The sequence below is a fragment of the Agelaius phoeniceus genome, chromosome 6, assembly GCF_051311805.1.
Source record: "Agelaius phoeniceus isolate bAgePho1 chromosome 6, bAgePho1.hap1, whole genome shotgun sequence".
Taxonomy (NCBI): Eukaryota; Metazoa; Chordata; class Aves; order Passeriformes; family Icteridae; genus Agelaius; species Agelaius phoeniceus.
In genome coordinates, this window is record NC_135270.1 from 32,392,131 (window position 1) to 32,407,943 (window position 15,813).

The 15,813-nt window shown below is 36.6% G+C and overlaps 1 protein-coding gene across 5 annotated transcripts in view; it reads left to right on the forward strand.

Annotated features, from left to right (window-relative positions):
- The window catches only part of LOC143694363 (uncharacterized), a 46,759-nt gene extending 36,528 nt beyond the window's left edge, over positions 1–10,231 (forward strand). For all 5 annotated transcript variants that reach the window (XR_013182804.1, XR_013182805.1, XR_013182807.1 and 2 more), the window contains 2 exons: positions 3,880–4,579; positions 5,768–10,231. The gene's annotated coding sequence lies outside the window, so the exon portion shown is untranslated. The remainder of the gene's footprint in view (positions 1–3,879; positions 4,580–5,767) is intronic.
- The last annotated feature ends 5,582 nt before the right edge of the window (positions 10,232–15,813 follow it).

Here is a 15,813-nt window from a genome sequence, read left to right on the forward strand (position 1 = left end):
ATGAGTAGAAATACTAATAATCCCATAAAACTTGTGTAGAATATGAAATTTAAGAAATTGAATGGGGTCAGAAGTGTTGGCTCTTTCGCTGTTTCCTGTCTTTTCTCCATGGATTTGGCAGTGAAGTTCATTAAGTTCACAACAGAAATTTCTGCTACTTCACAACACATCTCATTATGAAAGGGATTTATAAAACCCATGCTGATTGTAGCAATGGGGGCTGACTTACAGAAAAAGCAGTAGCTGGGCAGGTAAGATTCCTAGAATTTCAGGCAGACTGTAAATGAGAGCAGAATGGGAAAAGACTCGTTAACTTCTCCATAGAAAGTCCCCTTCAGTCACTTTGACCTATCACTGCTTGAAAAATCGCTTCAAAGATTATTTCAGAGCTCTTTCTATAATTTTAGCCTCAAAAGAGGTGTTCAGACTTTCTGAGGCAAGTCACTAGAGTTTATTTGAACTACAAAGCATCAATGAAAGCTGCTGGTTCAAGAAAACAAATTATAATCAACTTTCATTGCTATTAAAACACATCTGTTTTGGCTACATGGGATCCAAATAAAATCCCATGTGAATTAATGTGTAAAACCAGCCAAGTTTAACAAGTGTTCATGACTTCTGAAGTAAATGTCATAAAACAGACTTTCTCACTGCTTTGATTTCTGTTTCACACAGAAAAATTCCTTAGGATTTTGCAGATTAAATATGAGAAAATATACAGAATTTTAAACAAAATTTTAAAATTAGGTGTGCACACCATTGTATCATAGATAAGCATTTTACTTTGAAGAAACATCTTATCAATTTATAAGGAGAATGGTGTGGATAAAATGCAATCACTTGGCCAACCATCCCAATAACCTACCTTGAAAGAGCTGTTAATTTCAAATACAAGTTAGAATAAGTCAGCACAAAAGGAACAACAGAGAAGGAGACAGAAGAGAGACAGGAAAAAGCTGGAAATCCTTAAATTCAATATTAAATTATTCTCTCAGAAAGTTGATTGTTGATTTTGCAACATCAGAAATATAAAAACCTTCATAAAAGAATTAATCTCTCTATTCTGCAAACCATACTGTTTCTTGAGAACATGTGTATATGTATTGGGAATGGGGAAGAAAAGGCACAGACTTTTTAAGCAGGAAGGCTGTAGAAATATTACTTCCCTGACCACTATCTGAAAAGTTCCATTCTGATCCTTAAATTTTTCCAGAGCTTATGAGGTTAGATCTCCTGCAAACAGTTTTGTATTCAGTTTTCTATAGTGCTATTTTGAGAAAACATGAGTTTACTTGCCCTTTATAAATTAATGTAATAGCCTTTCAATTTTTTTAAGTCACAGCTGATTTTCCACCATACAGTGTTAATGGATGTCTACTGACTTTGAAAGAGATAGCTGTTACATAGTTTGGACAGGATTTCTTATAAAATACAATTTATAGGGAAATATCAAACCAACCAAAAGCATTTCAGGAGTCCCAAATATTTTCCAGATTTTCCAGATTTTTTCCATTTACAAATCAACACAATAAAAAGGAAAAAAAGCAATGGACTTAAGAGGCTGTTGCCTTGTGATGTTTTACACTGCAAGTCCAGAGGAGGGCCACAAAATGGTCAGAGGGCTTAAACCATATGTTTATGTGGAGACAGACTGAGAGAATCAGAGTTGTTCAGCCAAAAGAAAGCTCTGGGGACACCTTACTGCAGCCTTCCAGTATGTAAAGGACACCTACAGGAAAGATGGGGACAGACATTTTAGCTGGGCCTGTTGAGATAGGATAAGGGGTAACAGTTTTAAACTAAGAGAGGGTAGATTTAGACTAGATATAAGGAAGACATTTTTTACAAAGAGAGTGGTGACACACTGGAACAGATTGCCTGAGGAAGTGGTAGATGATCCATCCCTGGAACCATTCCAAGTCACGCTGGATGGGGTTCTGAGCAACATTACCCACTGAAGATTAGACATTGCAGGAGTGTTGGACTAGATGGCCTTTAAAAGTCCCTTCCAACCCAAAGTACTCTATGGTACTGTATGTTTCTATTGCTATTGCATATGCCACTAAGCATAGAAATTCCCATCTTCCTTTTAGACATGGAATAAATTCCCATCTTCCTTTTATGCTCGCATTCTAAATATGTTCTTCATAGACACCAAGATACATGATAATGGAGAAAATATAAATATATATATATATATTTATATGTATTTTTTAAAGTCATGAGTGCAGAAATACTAGTGTAAGGAAAAAAAAATGGAGAAGATTGGGTTAGTAAAGGTGGAATTAGTATATCCAAGATTTGATCAGTAAAGGTAAAAATTGGATTAGCAAATGTGATTGCATTGATAAATTGCATTGTATAAAATAACAAAGTAATACATTCACTCATTTGTTTGATTTATTTTTATTAATTGTTCTGGCAGGTATACTTCATTCTGTTACACATGTAGGACACAACACAAGCAAAAAATGTCTCTGCTCTACCATATCACTCTATAATAATACTTCATAGTGGGATCTTATTTCTCTGTTCTGCTACATTTTCACTGTAGTTGAAAAACATTTGATATTGTTAAGACTTCTGCACCTATTGGAAGCCTTTAAATTTATCAATGAGTTTACATGTTACTTGGAGAAGTACAGGAAAAGGGACTTGTCCCTCACTGTGATGCAGCACCAGGGCTTTGAGTTCTCTTTTTTAAGCTAAGAAATTATCAATAAAAAATAACATTACGAAAGTATTATTTATGTGTAGAATTAAGCACTTAACAATTAGGAACTGTTTGAATTTTCATTCTTCTGGACTGCATTATGATACAGCCTTCAACAACTACTACTACTACTACTACTACTACTACTACTACTACTACTACTACTACTACTACTACTACTACTACTACTAGTCTTTTCTTCAAGCTCATTCTCATCCCATATCACACTTATGAACTGTGCAATGCTGACAAATGAACTAAAATGAGCATTTCACAGACAGCCAGTAGAGAATGTTCTAGATAAGAAGCTTATTACCTTATTGGAAGTCATGTCTAGACATATGAAATGTTTAACGGCAAGTTCAGTGAAGAAATCATACCACGACCCACAGCAGCTCATGGAATTTGTCTTGGCTTCCTTTTGCTGGCAAAACTGGCAGCCAGGGTCTGAAGAGTGATTGACTTATGCCACTAATTGTTATTTTTAATTAAGATCACATGCAGTCCTTCAAATCTGTGTCTCCCCTTTGCTAAACAAGATTATAATCACTCCTTTTGCAGAGTTGTGGTGAAAATGAGTAATACCTGTACACTTCTGAGATAATATCGAAAGATCGAATAAAGAGGTGCATAAGGGGATTAATCACTTTCTCTGAAAATCAGAATTTGAATACTGCAAAATGTATGTAGTGCTGGACTGTTTTATTGTCAGTTGTTGAGGGTTGTTGTTTTTATCAAGGGTTTTTATCAAGGCCTTTAACAAATTGGGCACTGTTTTAAACTATGCTTCACAAGAAGTTTTCTGTAAAAATTCTCTTAAAAACCACCTTTGCAATTTATTAAAATGTAAATTACTATAGTAAATAAACCTTTAGTCATCAGTCATTTACTTCTTCATTTAACAGAATTTAGGATTCACTTGATTTCTCATATTGCTAAAGTGGAGATTGAAACTTGTTTCAGAGACTGAGGTCGTGGAATGGTGGTTCTGTGAGCAGCTGCAAACTTAACTTTGGCACAATGGCTTTAGCACAGTGGCATCTATTAATAGCTTATACCCTTTACACCTTATTTCTATATTACCAAGATCGACCTGGAAATTCTCAATACGGAAAAAAAAAAGGCGCTTTATGCCCAAATCTTCTAACATTTAAATCATCTTATAGATCCTCAAGAACTGTACTTGCAGCAACTGGAACGAAAGTCTGCTCATATGATAAAGAACAGGTAAGAGACCCAAAAATTATGAATTAAGATTTTAAAATTGCTTTACATGACATAGAATATATAAATTCATTTAACAAGAAGAATGAGAGATGTTTGTATAAAGACTTTTGCACCAGCTGATGACCAGATTTCAAAAACATAATATGAAAGATGCCAAGCATGAAATCCTAACCTACTATTAAATAATTACAATGAAAGACCTGTCATTTATTTCACTGTGAACAGTTATTTATTCCAGCTCCCAGCAGGACTCTGATTAACAAAATTACTAATTTGCTCTGAATTTATTCCACAAGTACCTAAAAAGGAGGAAGCATTGGGAAGAATTTCGCATCCCTGTAGGTTTTCTTCTCTAAAGAAACTGGAACATTTTCATTGTGAGCAGCAGCAGCTAGTTTTGCATTCCAACAAAGAGCAGGAGAGAAAACTCTACCTCCTTAAAAACTGCTGTCTTGCATGTAAGTTAATTTATGATTTATTACAATGAAACTGTTTACAACCTTAATAAGAATATTTACAAGCTTTGACTCAGAGCTTTGCCTCCTCTGTTAGACACTAGCACGTCCTCCCTTCCTGCTGGAGCTGTGGTGATTCCATACAGGAAGGAATATAAAACTCAGATGGTGACAGGGAGCCGAGGTATGTAACACAGAGTTCTGGATCTGAAACACCAGCAAGTGGCTACATAAAAGACATAGTGACACCTGCTTTTTGAGGTTCCCAGACTGCTCTGAGCAATTTGCTGTGATGTAATTTTAAAAAATATATCCTTTCCCCTTTAACTTACAGTTTTATGCTTTCTGTTTCATTCTCTGTAGTGTCTTCTCAACACCAAAAAAGGCAGTGTAGGCATTTCTTTTTATCACTATTAATGATTAGTAATTCAGTGAAAACTGTTATGTACATTCACCTTGATCTTTTAAAATGCTGCATACTACTATTGTTTGAGGACTTCCAGGCTTTCTTATCCTGGTTTTCTAATTTCAAGGTACACCAAGAATTGAGTATATTAGTTGTTATGCTTTTAGCTACCTACTTTTAAAAAGTCCACTTGTGTAATAGCAGAGCCAGGTCTCCAGGCAGCTCTTACATATGAAAATAATTTTGTCTTGTTAAAGCAAAACCAAAAATCACCCTCCTTCATAATCATCAAATATTTGGTGGATTAGCATCAAAGATTAGGTGGAATAGTTTTCTACAGTTTTCTTAGTAGAGGAGATGGCCCATGCAGACTGACACATCCTCCCATAACAGTGAGAACAGTGACTACTCTGACTTTCTAAAGTCTGGGAAGTGTCTCAAAAGCTTATCTCCATTCTAACACAGTCTCAGTAACTAAGACATGCACTGCAACTGATGCTGTCACAAAATGGGAGAAGGAACCTGTGAAAGACTTTGCCAGGTTGGATGAATTTTTATAGATCATACTCTTTTTACATGTCTACTTTCTGCATGTCTTTCCCTATGTCTCTGTCTTTCTATATATCATATACCACTATGCTTTGGCTCCTCATCACAACAATTCCCTAGCACAATAAAAGCAACATTAGAATTTTCTCCTTAAAGACATGTTATTTCCAACATTCGACTTTATAAATTAAGTAACAAGAACAACCATGCAAACACAGAATAGTCCAAGTTGAATGGTGGCTGTTAAGATGACCTGGTCTAAACTCCTGAAGGCAAGGATCTACATTAGGTTACCCAGGGCTCTCTCAAGCCAAGCTCTCAATAACTCCTGTGAGGAGAATTCCACCATTTCTCTGAGCAACCTATTCCAGAGTTTTGTTGTTCTCACGGTAAAGAAAATCTTTCCTATGTCCATAGGGATTCTTTTCTGAAGAACTTGTGCCTCTTGCCTCTTGTCCTGTCCCTATGCATGCCTAAGAAGAAAGCACCTGCCTCTCCACCACAGCTGCACTTTCAAGTACTGGAAGAGTGAAAGTGCATCACCCCAAGCCTTCTTCTCTCCAGGCTGAAAAATCTCCATTCCTCTGATTTTCCTCTCAGGGATTTTTTCACATGCTGTTCTACTATCCCACTGTCTTACTTGGGAATCTAAAATACCTACAGTAATGTATTGAACAACATTGCTTCTGAATGTAAGTATTTAGCAAGTAAAGAAGAATCAATTCAAAGCCTTCAAAAGCCATGTTCTTCTAACATACTTAACTCCCTAAAGCAACTTAAAATTATTCATTTACTAGGTCACCTTCCTTAAAACAAAAAATCAAATCTTCACAGTAAACAGCTTATATCTTGTCAAGTCACAAATGGGTCAGACATGAGCTGTGTGTTAATACACACAGAGGAGAGAAGGGAAGAATGAAAGGCTGGATTCAAAGGGAACTGGCTTCTGAATTATTTTTAAAGATTTACGGTCCATGAAGACACCATGTGGACTGATGCAGAATAACAGGCTTAGAAGTACAATCAACGCTAGAGTTAGAGTGGGCTTTTTTTTTTTTTTTTTGAGGTCACTTGGACACAGAAATAAACTGTCTATACTTTGAAGGAAGTGAGAAACAACCAAATAGTATAGGCACAGGAGAAGAGAGAGTTATGAGATTGTTGGGGTATTGTACTGCAGTATAGCAGTTAAAATAACATATCCTTGCCTTGTCCTTTCTTTGCATGCCTGGATACACATTTGTAGTCTAATAGCTGCACACTATTTTGGTCACTGTTGGATGCAGTCTTTCTCAACCACAGCATATTAGGTTGTATTTAATATTTTAATTACACTTCTGTTTTATAACAGCTTATGTAATCAATTTGAATCTGATTTTGAGAATAGCTGTTTTACTTAAGTTATGAAAAATTGTCTCCTACAGAGCATGAAGTAGATAACCCTGAAGGGAAACATGCCCCACCTTTTTAACAAAGATTGACAGAAATTACCTGCTTTGAATCTTTATGTTTTTAAATGAACTGGCAAAAACCAGAAATAGTTATAGAAGTCACCATAAAGCTTTTCTTCAGTCAATAGCCACAGCATTATGTTTGTTCAAAATAATGAAAACTTTGCAAAATATGATTACAAAAAGGAACTAAGCTATCATCTGAGATCTCATAATGTGGCAATTCATTCATTCCTTTGCCATTAAACACACTTTAAAATACAATATAAAAATGTGAATGAGGAGCAGGCAACTCTTCATGTTAAGTGCAGAAAGTTGCAAAGAACGTCACGGCAACAGATCAAAATAAATGGGTGCTCCAAAATGCAGAAAATGTCTGGAGGTTACCACACAGCCCCTAAGAAGCTTAGCAGCTCTCCCACTTCTATTTGCAGGGAGAATCAGGATGACAGATACATAGGATCAGGCACAGAATAAAAAAACATATAATAAAATTTAAAAATAAATAAAAGACACTGGAAGAAAAATATTTTTTTTATAGATCTTCCAAATCTGTATCTCACGGAAATGAAGCATATAAAGAACAGAATATGTAGCCTATAATGTGAAAGTACTGAATCAGATTTCTGAAAGACTGATTTCTCTTACTTAAAGAAAAAATGTCAGCCTAGAAGTTATATACACAAATTTTTTAAACCCAAAATGGAAAAACTGTAGCCAGAAAGGAAAATACTGAAAAATGTAGCTGCAGAAGAATAAACAGACACAGAAAGGATAAAAATAGAGACAAATTTTAAATTGTAAAAATAGAACCTGTTATCTCCTTACCATTTAGTAAAGTGGCAAAATGTTCATGTCATAACCTAAACTTGCAGGAAAAAGTAAAGATTTAAAAACTCATCAAATCCAAACTCCCTGAAGAATTACCTGTGTTTCTGGGGGTGATTTTTGTCCTGACAGACTTCAACAAAGATAACAAGAAGATCATATCTAACCAACATGAAAGAGCTGTGAAGACAGGGCAACATTAAGCTAAGAAGATCACGCAAGATTAAGGTGCAGGATAGACACAGATGATTCTGCATGTTAAGGTACTGTAGCTTATATTTAATGAAAAGAGGAAAATATCATAGAACTTGCTTGCTTAAGGCATTACTCCTGATTAACATCAAGAAGCAGGTCTAAAATGAAGAAACCAGGCTGGTGCTTTGTTGCTCTAATAATGGCAGACTACCTCATTGTGCATAATGACTATTAAACACATAGACTATGTTCATTTTGCATAATGACTATTATGATTATTACTAAAAGGCTGCAGGAATTCAATACTGATCACTGTGAACAAGTGTGGCTGGTCCTTAAATTGATTTATTTTACTTACATCTTTTCTTCACAGCTGTAATAATTTCATGCAAGCAACAGCAAGCTCAATGATATTGCAGTCACCATGAATTCTCTTAAAGAGTCAAGCAATGTAGTGTCCAGGCTATTTTCAGTAAATATACAGCATTTTTATCAGCAGTGACAAATGCTAAAGGAAAAAGGAAAATAAGGGGTCTGGCATCAGTGTTAAGATGGTGCTATTTTTGTCACATTACTGCCAATTAAAATATTTTCTCTTAAATTTTAAGTACTTGCAACATTTTTACTTTCTCTTTCAAATGTTCTTTTTTATGTTATATCACATCATATTATGTTATTTGTCTCAGTAACATCCTGCAGAGGTGAACTCAACTGTGCAGTTAATCTGAACTGATACATTTGTTTACTTGGTCCACATGCACAAAAACTGTGCATGTCCTGAAACATCCCTGTTTTTCCAACAGTGTTAGATTGATCAAAAAACCAAAAAACCTGTAATTTTGACACAGCAGCTGAATTTTAAATGCTGCTTTATAGTGTCTTTAATCATCTAATTGTTTTGAGGAATACAAGAAATGTGTGCTGGCTATTGTGTCTTTCTCAATGCTCCTTGTCAATTAGTAAGCTTTGCCATGAGATAGCTCTGCTCTCATTGACTCCACTAGGGGGAAATCCAAACTTATGTGTCTTCTCCACAAATTGTCCCATACAAGTCTTTTCAATGTCTCTTCTCCAGAAATGAATTTTCTCCCACATCCTATATCTTCCAATGTTTGTTCTCCCTTCTTGTACCTCCAATTATGTCCTTTTTGGTGTGGGATGGGAAAGTGAGTTAAGGAGTCTGGTTATTCTAAATTTTAAAAAAATGTACTATGAACCAGTTTTATTTTCAATAGCCTAGTCTTGGTTATTCAATCTCCAGTAAAGATATTCTCCCAAGGAATCATATTGAAAAAATAGTTCTGGGCATTCTGTTCCTTCCAGCTGACCTTTGTGTGGCTTATAAGGAGAATTCATATTTTCCTAGGCAGAACTTCTTTCAAAGACATGCTGGAAATGGTGACGCCATAAATCTGTGTAAAGCCCAAATGTGCAAGTCTCTGGTGCCTAAAGGTCATCCCAGCATATTCTGATAAATGCTCCCATGGTTTGTTTAGGCAGTTTAAAGTGATGTGTGTATATTAAAAAAAATCACTCCATGTACACCTGGTAAATATGTGATGTATTAACTGTACATAAAAGGCACAGAGGTGAGGGCCAGAGGCTGTGGCTCAAACATTGGTTGAGAATTTTGCTCACAGGTCATAAAAAGAGTAACAAGGAGAGTCTCCCTCTGTTTGAGCTTGCAGGATTCAAGCTATCAATGTACATCCCTTTATAAGCATGTGTACCCCCCACAACAGCTTTGGAACAGCTGAGCACTGAACAAAATTGCAGATTTCATGACTCTTCTGTTTATCATTATCTCCAAAGAAATGTATCTTTCTTACTACATAAAACATTCATAGTTTAGAACTTTTTGCTAACACAGGTGCTTAATGTTGAAAACAGGATTGTGGGTTTTTTCAGCTAGAATGATAACATTTAATAATAATTTAAAATACATACAAAATTCACAGATACACATATATAGTTCCTTTATTCCTTCTGGCTAATTTTTTCCATTACTTATATTCTAGGTGTTTGTTTCCTGTATTTTCACATGCTTAATTTGGTACTCCTCTTCTTGATACCACTCTGGTCTTTTCGGTCACTTTCTGCCTTTTTATGCTTTTCTCCACTGCATTTTTGGACCTCTCTAAAACCCAGTCTCTTATGGCATTATCATTTGCTTTCACCATTGTCAACAGGGCATTTTCTTTCAGTACTGTAGGTCATTAAAATTTGCAGCCTTTTTCTAAATTTCCTGCCATACCTTTATTTACTTTCCCCTTAATAATATTATATAAAATTGTTCTTCATTATCTTTTTTAATATAATTCCTGTTAACAAAATCACTTTTTAATTTTAATCAGGCCTTGGTCCACTCATTCCTCTTTCAAAAATTAAAATAAATTGAATAAGTAAAGGTATGACTACTTATTTACAAAATACCTTCCAGGAAAAATTATAAATACCATAAACAAGCATCCTCATCCTAATATTCAGAATCTTCTAAGAGAAATTAATATAATATGTTTATTAAGTGTTTAAACAAATATTCATACGAACCAATATAGTATCATCAAGTGCTGTCATTCTTAGATGCCTGAATTAAACTGGTTATACACCTTACACAGTATGAAAAAAAACACTTTTGAAGAGACACAAAGAATTTGAGAATAGTTACTTGAAATCAAAATGATCAAAATCTAGGCTTTACTGTGATTAATTATTTGGGATTACACTAAGGTCAACTATAAATTCTGACTAAAAGAAGCAATTGGTCTAAGAGTGGAAGGCAGCCACTACTATTTTTACAATGCTCATATAATATTGTGGCACTGAGCCCTGCTACAAACGGGAGCTATGCAGCATGAAATTTTCCTAGGAAAGAAAATGCAGCAGTAAACATCATTAGTCAAGCAAGACCTACACGTCATAAGCAATAGGCAAGAGTCCAGGAAGGCCACAAGGTTAAAATGCTTTGTTTGAGTAATTATAGGATTTGAAGGATTAGGCTGAACCAAAGGATTTAAGGACATGGAAGGATTAAAGGGAGAAATAAATAAATTAAATTAAAGAGAATGAAGGTATAGACAGCAGCAAAAAAAGTGATATCACAGTCACTAATTTTTGAAACAAGAATTGTTAAATAAAATAGATGTAATTGCATGCAACATGATTTTGCTCTATTTGTTTGTTAGTCATTTGCTGAGTCTGCAGAGACAAAGATTCTTTCCGAAAGAGCTGTATGTTTCTGAGATTGAAGACATAACAGAAAAAGCACGTATTTGAGGTGAGATGTCTCAGACAACTTCTTTGTAGCACAGAATGTATTCCATGGCTTCTATGGAAGTGAATCCTGGAGTACAAACCGTAGGCGAGAGCACAGCCACTACAGCCTGTTACTGAAATCTGAAAATTCTTGCCATACACTTGCAAAAAAGAATTCCAATCTTTACTTTATGCTACCCTAAGTTACAACATTTTACAAAGCCAAGCTTGTTTATTTTAAAAGCCTACTTCCCTCGCAAACTGTTAATAGTGAGAATTAGTTCAGGGTTTGTTTCTTGAATGTTGTGGATAAGAAAAATTATTCAAGGGGTCTGATGCCCGAGCACTCCATAGGTCATGATGAATAAAACGAGAAGATAACCATAACAGTAGACATAAAAAGGCTGGGGTGTTTTATGAAACAGTCTCTCACAAATGGGAGGTAATGGCATTTTCAGCAAAGCCGTGCAAAGCGAGCACGGTTTAACAAACCACCTTTGGAAACAGCTCTGAGAAATGACGGGGCCGGGACGGGCCGGGCCGGGCCGGCCAGCGCGGGCGCCCCCCCTGCCGCGCGGCGGCGGGACGGCAGCAGCGGCGGCCCTCCATTGCTGCTGGCCCGGCCCGCCGTGGCTGCTGGACCAGGAGCGCTATCGCTGCTGGGCCGGGAACGCTATCGCTGCTGTGCCCGGCCCGCCGTGGCTGCTGGACCGGGAGCGCTATCGCTGCTGGGCCCGGCCCGCCGTGGCTGCTGGACCGGGAGCGCTATCGCTGCTGGACCATGAGCGCTGTCGCTGCTGGGCCCGGCCCGCCGTGGCTGCTGGGGCTGAGCGCAGCGCCGGCTGCGGCACCGCCGGGTGCGCCCGCCTGGAACTGCGGGAACTGACAGCGACACGCCTGGCGGCTAACAAAACCAAATCCTGTTAGCAACCCAGCAAATCAGACACTGGATTCTTCGTACATTTCCTTAAATCGCTTTATTAAGGCCTAGGCGTCCTGTTTCTCGCAGTGATCACCCTAGAAGCCTAGTTTTGCTTCTGGAACATTGGGCAAAGCCCTAAACTGGTTAGCATTGCTTTATTATTTCCATATTTAAATAAAATAACAACAAATTTTAATATAAGAACTGTTTTTAATATTACAGTATGAGGGCTTTTTTCTCTCTCAAGTACTATTTAACTTGCATTTCTTGATTCAGACAGAATATTGCTTCAGAAATTCAGACACGAGGCCAGTTCACAGATCCTATAATTACACCTGGCCTTATTTCTAAGATAGGAAATGGATGCAGTGTCCAGAAGTGCTTTGTTACAAACAACCCCAATATGACACAGGGGTGCATAATTCTTTATTCATTAAATCTGCTAACCTATCTCAGATTGCAAAAACTTTACACGTTAGAATAGACCATCCTTTTCATCCTATTTGATATTGACATCATATGCCAACAAGAAATATTATTGGTGGATATTTGCCTTTTGAATTTCAGCTTTTCTGCATGACAGAAAAATCAAGTTACTCTTCTAACAAGCTGTTGTTATTTTCAGCCAAGATTCATCAGCAGCTTGCTATCTAAAAAACTAGCTTTCTCTAAAGAGAATATTCCCAGTGAAACAGCATCTCCCAACAGCTCATGCTGGCAAATTTTCCCACACTCCTGTCCGTGTGCTGAGTCCTGGTCATCAAGTTTCTAGAGGGATTTTTAGTCCAGCTTTGGAGCTGCTTGTGGTGCAATGGTTCTCACGCAGTATGTGAGGGGGCATTCATTGTAAAGCTCTTTACCAGTAGCAGGGGTGGCTACTAATTTCCCTCATATGGGTCACTGACCAGACACCAGATGGTGGAAATATCCTGTCCTACTAATGTGGCCCAGAGTTGGCAATTCAGAGGTGAAAAGCTTTATCCCATTACCAATTGCCTGAGCCATCCTGTCTCCAACCTGCGGGCTGAAGATTAAACAGCTAATAGTCTTGGAGTAACTACCACCCCCTCAAATATCCCATCCACATCCACTGCACAGCCCAGGCATCTACTGGGCAGATCTTGGAGAAGAGCCATAAATGTCAGTGCATTTTATTGATTTTAGATTCTGCCTAAGGAGGAATGAAAAAGATGCCAGGCTGCTAAAATTACAGCATCAATTCGGATAGTACTACTTATGCAATGTCTGGAAGGAAAAGTTTATTGCAGACAAAATATCAGGAAAAGTAGAAAATCCAAGTAGTCTGTTTGTGAGAAATGCAACTGGAAATAAATGGAGTAGGCATCGTAAGAAAAGAAAAAAAAACATTATGCAATTCCCTTTTGCAGATTTCAGGAAAAGAATCACATTATTGGCATTAACCTTAGACATTCAGAACACCTTAATCAGCTCAGAAGAAGTAGTTTAAGTGAATTCATTCATCCTATCATCCCCATTTTCTTTGCCGTCTGCACAAGTACTTTGCTCTGCTGCACATTTGAGCTTTTAATTTGTACACAATAGATTTCTCTATTGCATCCACAATTGCTATCAAAATTTCTAGTTTACACTATAAATTGCCAGATAAGCTACTTTTACATTTGTGAAGATGACATAAAACATTTAATTTGGAGTTCAAGATAACTGCAAGGGAAACTTACAGAATTTCTGGTCTTCTCTATATCCAGATGGAATCACTGGAATTCTTTAAAAATGCAAATGAATTAAGTACCAGTATAAGTGTGGAAAATACGAGAACACGAGAGCAAGGAGATAGTAGGTTATTTTTAAATGTAAATAAATGTACATTTCTGTGTTAGACTTGGATATATTTGGATCTATATTCTTTCACACCTGCAGAAAAACACGATTCAGATTACACATCATGACCTTATAAAATCCTGTCCCACTATAATTACCATAATTACCAGGATATCTAGTTAAGACTCCTTCACCCATCTGGAAGACTGGACTGTTCAAATCTGTCAAGCCATGTACAAAGAACTCATTTACAGGGGAGCCATGGAAGTAACTGTAAAAGAGCTGCACCTGAGAAAGGGGAATGGGCAAGCATAGTTCCTTGCTGCTATCTTAGCATGCATTCCTCCCTTCATGTTTCATACAGCTTCACTCAGGGCAGTTACAGAAATGTGTGCACTGTGTGTATATAAAAGTTCTTGGTCAGCTTTACTCATGATAACCTGCTTAATCCATTTACAATCATGATGTTTCTAACAACTAAAATTACTCCATCTTTTGTCCATAGCCGTCCTGCCACATCACACTTAGTGTCCCAGTAAGTAGTAAAAAGCATTGTTCTAAGGTAGACTACACAAACTGGAATCTCTCATGTGTAATTATTTTCCTTGAAAATATATAATTAGGTCTGGCAAAAAAAAAATTAAATATTAAAAAGCTCCTCAACTGTTTAATTAAAAAAAACAAAAACAAAAAACAAAAACAGAACCAAAAACAAACAAAATCCAAAACCAAACAAAAACCCCCAAAACCAAAAGAAAACAAAAAAAAAAAAAAAAGAAAAAACATTAAAATGAACATGGAATTGGAAAAGAATGTTTCAAAAAATGAGTATTACAGTACCTTGCAGTTAGTACAAGAAACTCTGATTTTTTTTCCTTTAATTTGGAAAAGACAGGAGAAAAAAGTAAGTTAAAGGAAAATAGACTAAGGAATATATTCAGAAAGGGTATAAGAATGTTTATCTAAGGGAACTGTTTTTCAAGGTCCAGATAGGAATTTAAAACTGAAAGTATGCTTATCAAACACAGAATCAAAGAAAAATACATAAAAGAAGTGGGAATTTTTAATGGAAATTACTACAGCTGACCCGTAGGATAACCATAATGAACCTGTCAGTATCAGTAGCTAGATGGTCCCTGATAATTGCTGAGTAGCCAGAGTACAGCTTGTGTACTCTGAAAACACAACTGGGCCCTTGACAGAAATTACATTTTCATTACAAAATTTGACCCCTTTGTGGACTTGCAGAACAGCTTCTTTTCAGAAGACCTCTTTAATAACGGGGCCAGTAATAAAACTCTTATTATGTTTGGCACCTTGACTGGACAAACCAGTTGTGCTGCCATTTAAAGCTAAACATAAGACCACATCACACAAGGAGCACTGCTGCCATTTCTGTCCCTGTCTGGCATCCACATGGAACTTAACTGTATTTAGCTGGCAATAATCTAAAAACCATTTGGTACGTAACTATGTGCTCCTGACAGAGTTCACCAGGAAGGTCTGTTTTGGAAAGCCCAAACATTTCTTTAGTGTACATTATCTTCTAATTGTCCTACTCTCTAAAACAGAATCATCTGTTTCCTTTGAAAAAGTTTCCATCAGCACTCATAACTCAAAGAAAATATTGTTTTAAAAACCCTTAGTGAGCACATGTACCTGGATGGTCAGATGGATAAAACCATGCATATATTAAGCACTATGCACACAGGGTAGAAACTGCAACATCTGCAAAAATGTCAGTAAAAGTGACTTTAGGATGATTGAGCAAACAGAATGGCTATCTATCCTGCAGTGGGAGACCATGATTGTTAGGTGAGTGAAATGAAATTGTTGAGAGGATCAAATTATTCTCTTATGTTATTCTCTTGCAGCAAACTACAGGGTGATATTGGTACTAGAAGAAAAAGCAGGACATGAATAAATTTAAACTGGAAGTAAGAATGCATTGCTAATCACCAGGGTGTTTTGGATGAAAAGGAAATGATGATAGTGAAATACTGTTTATTACC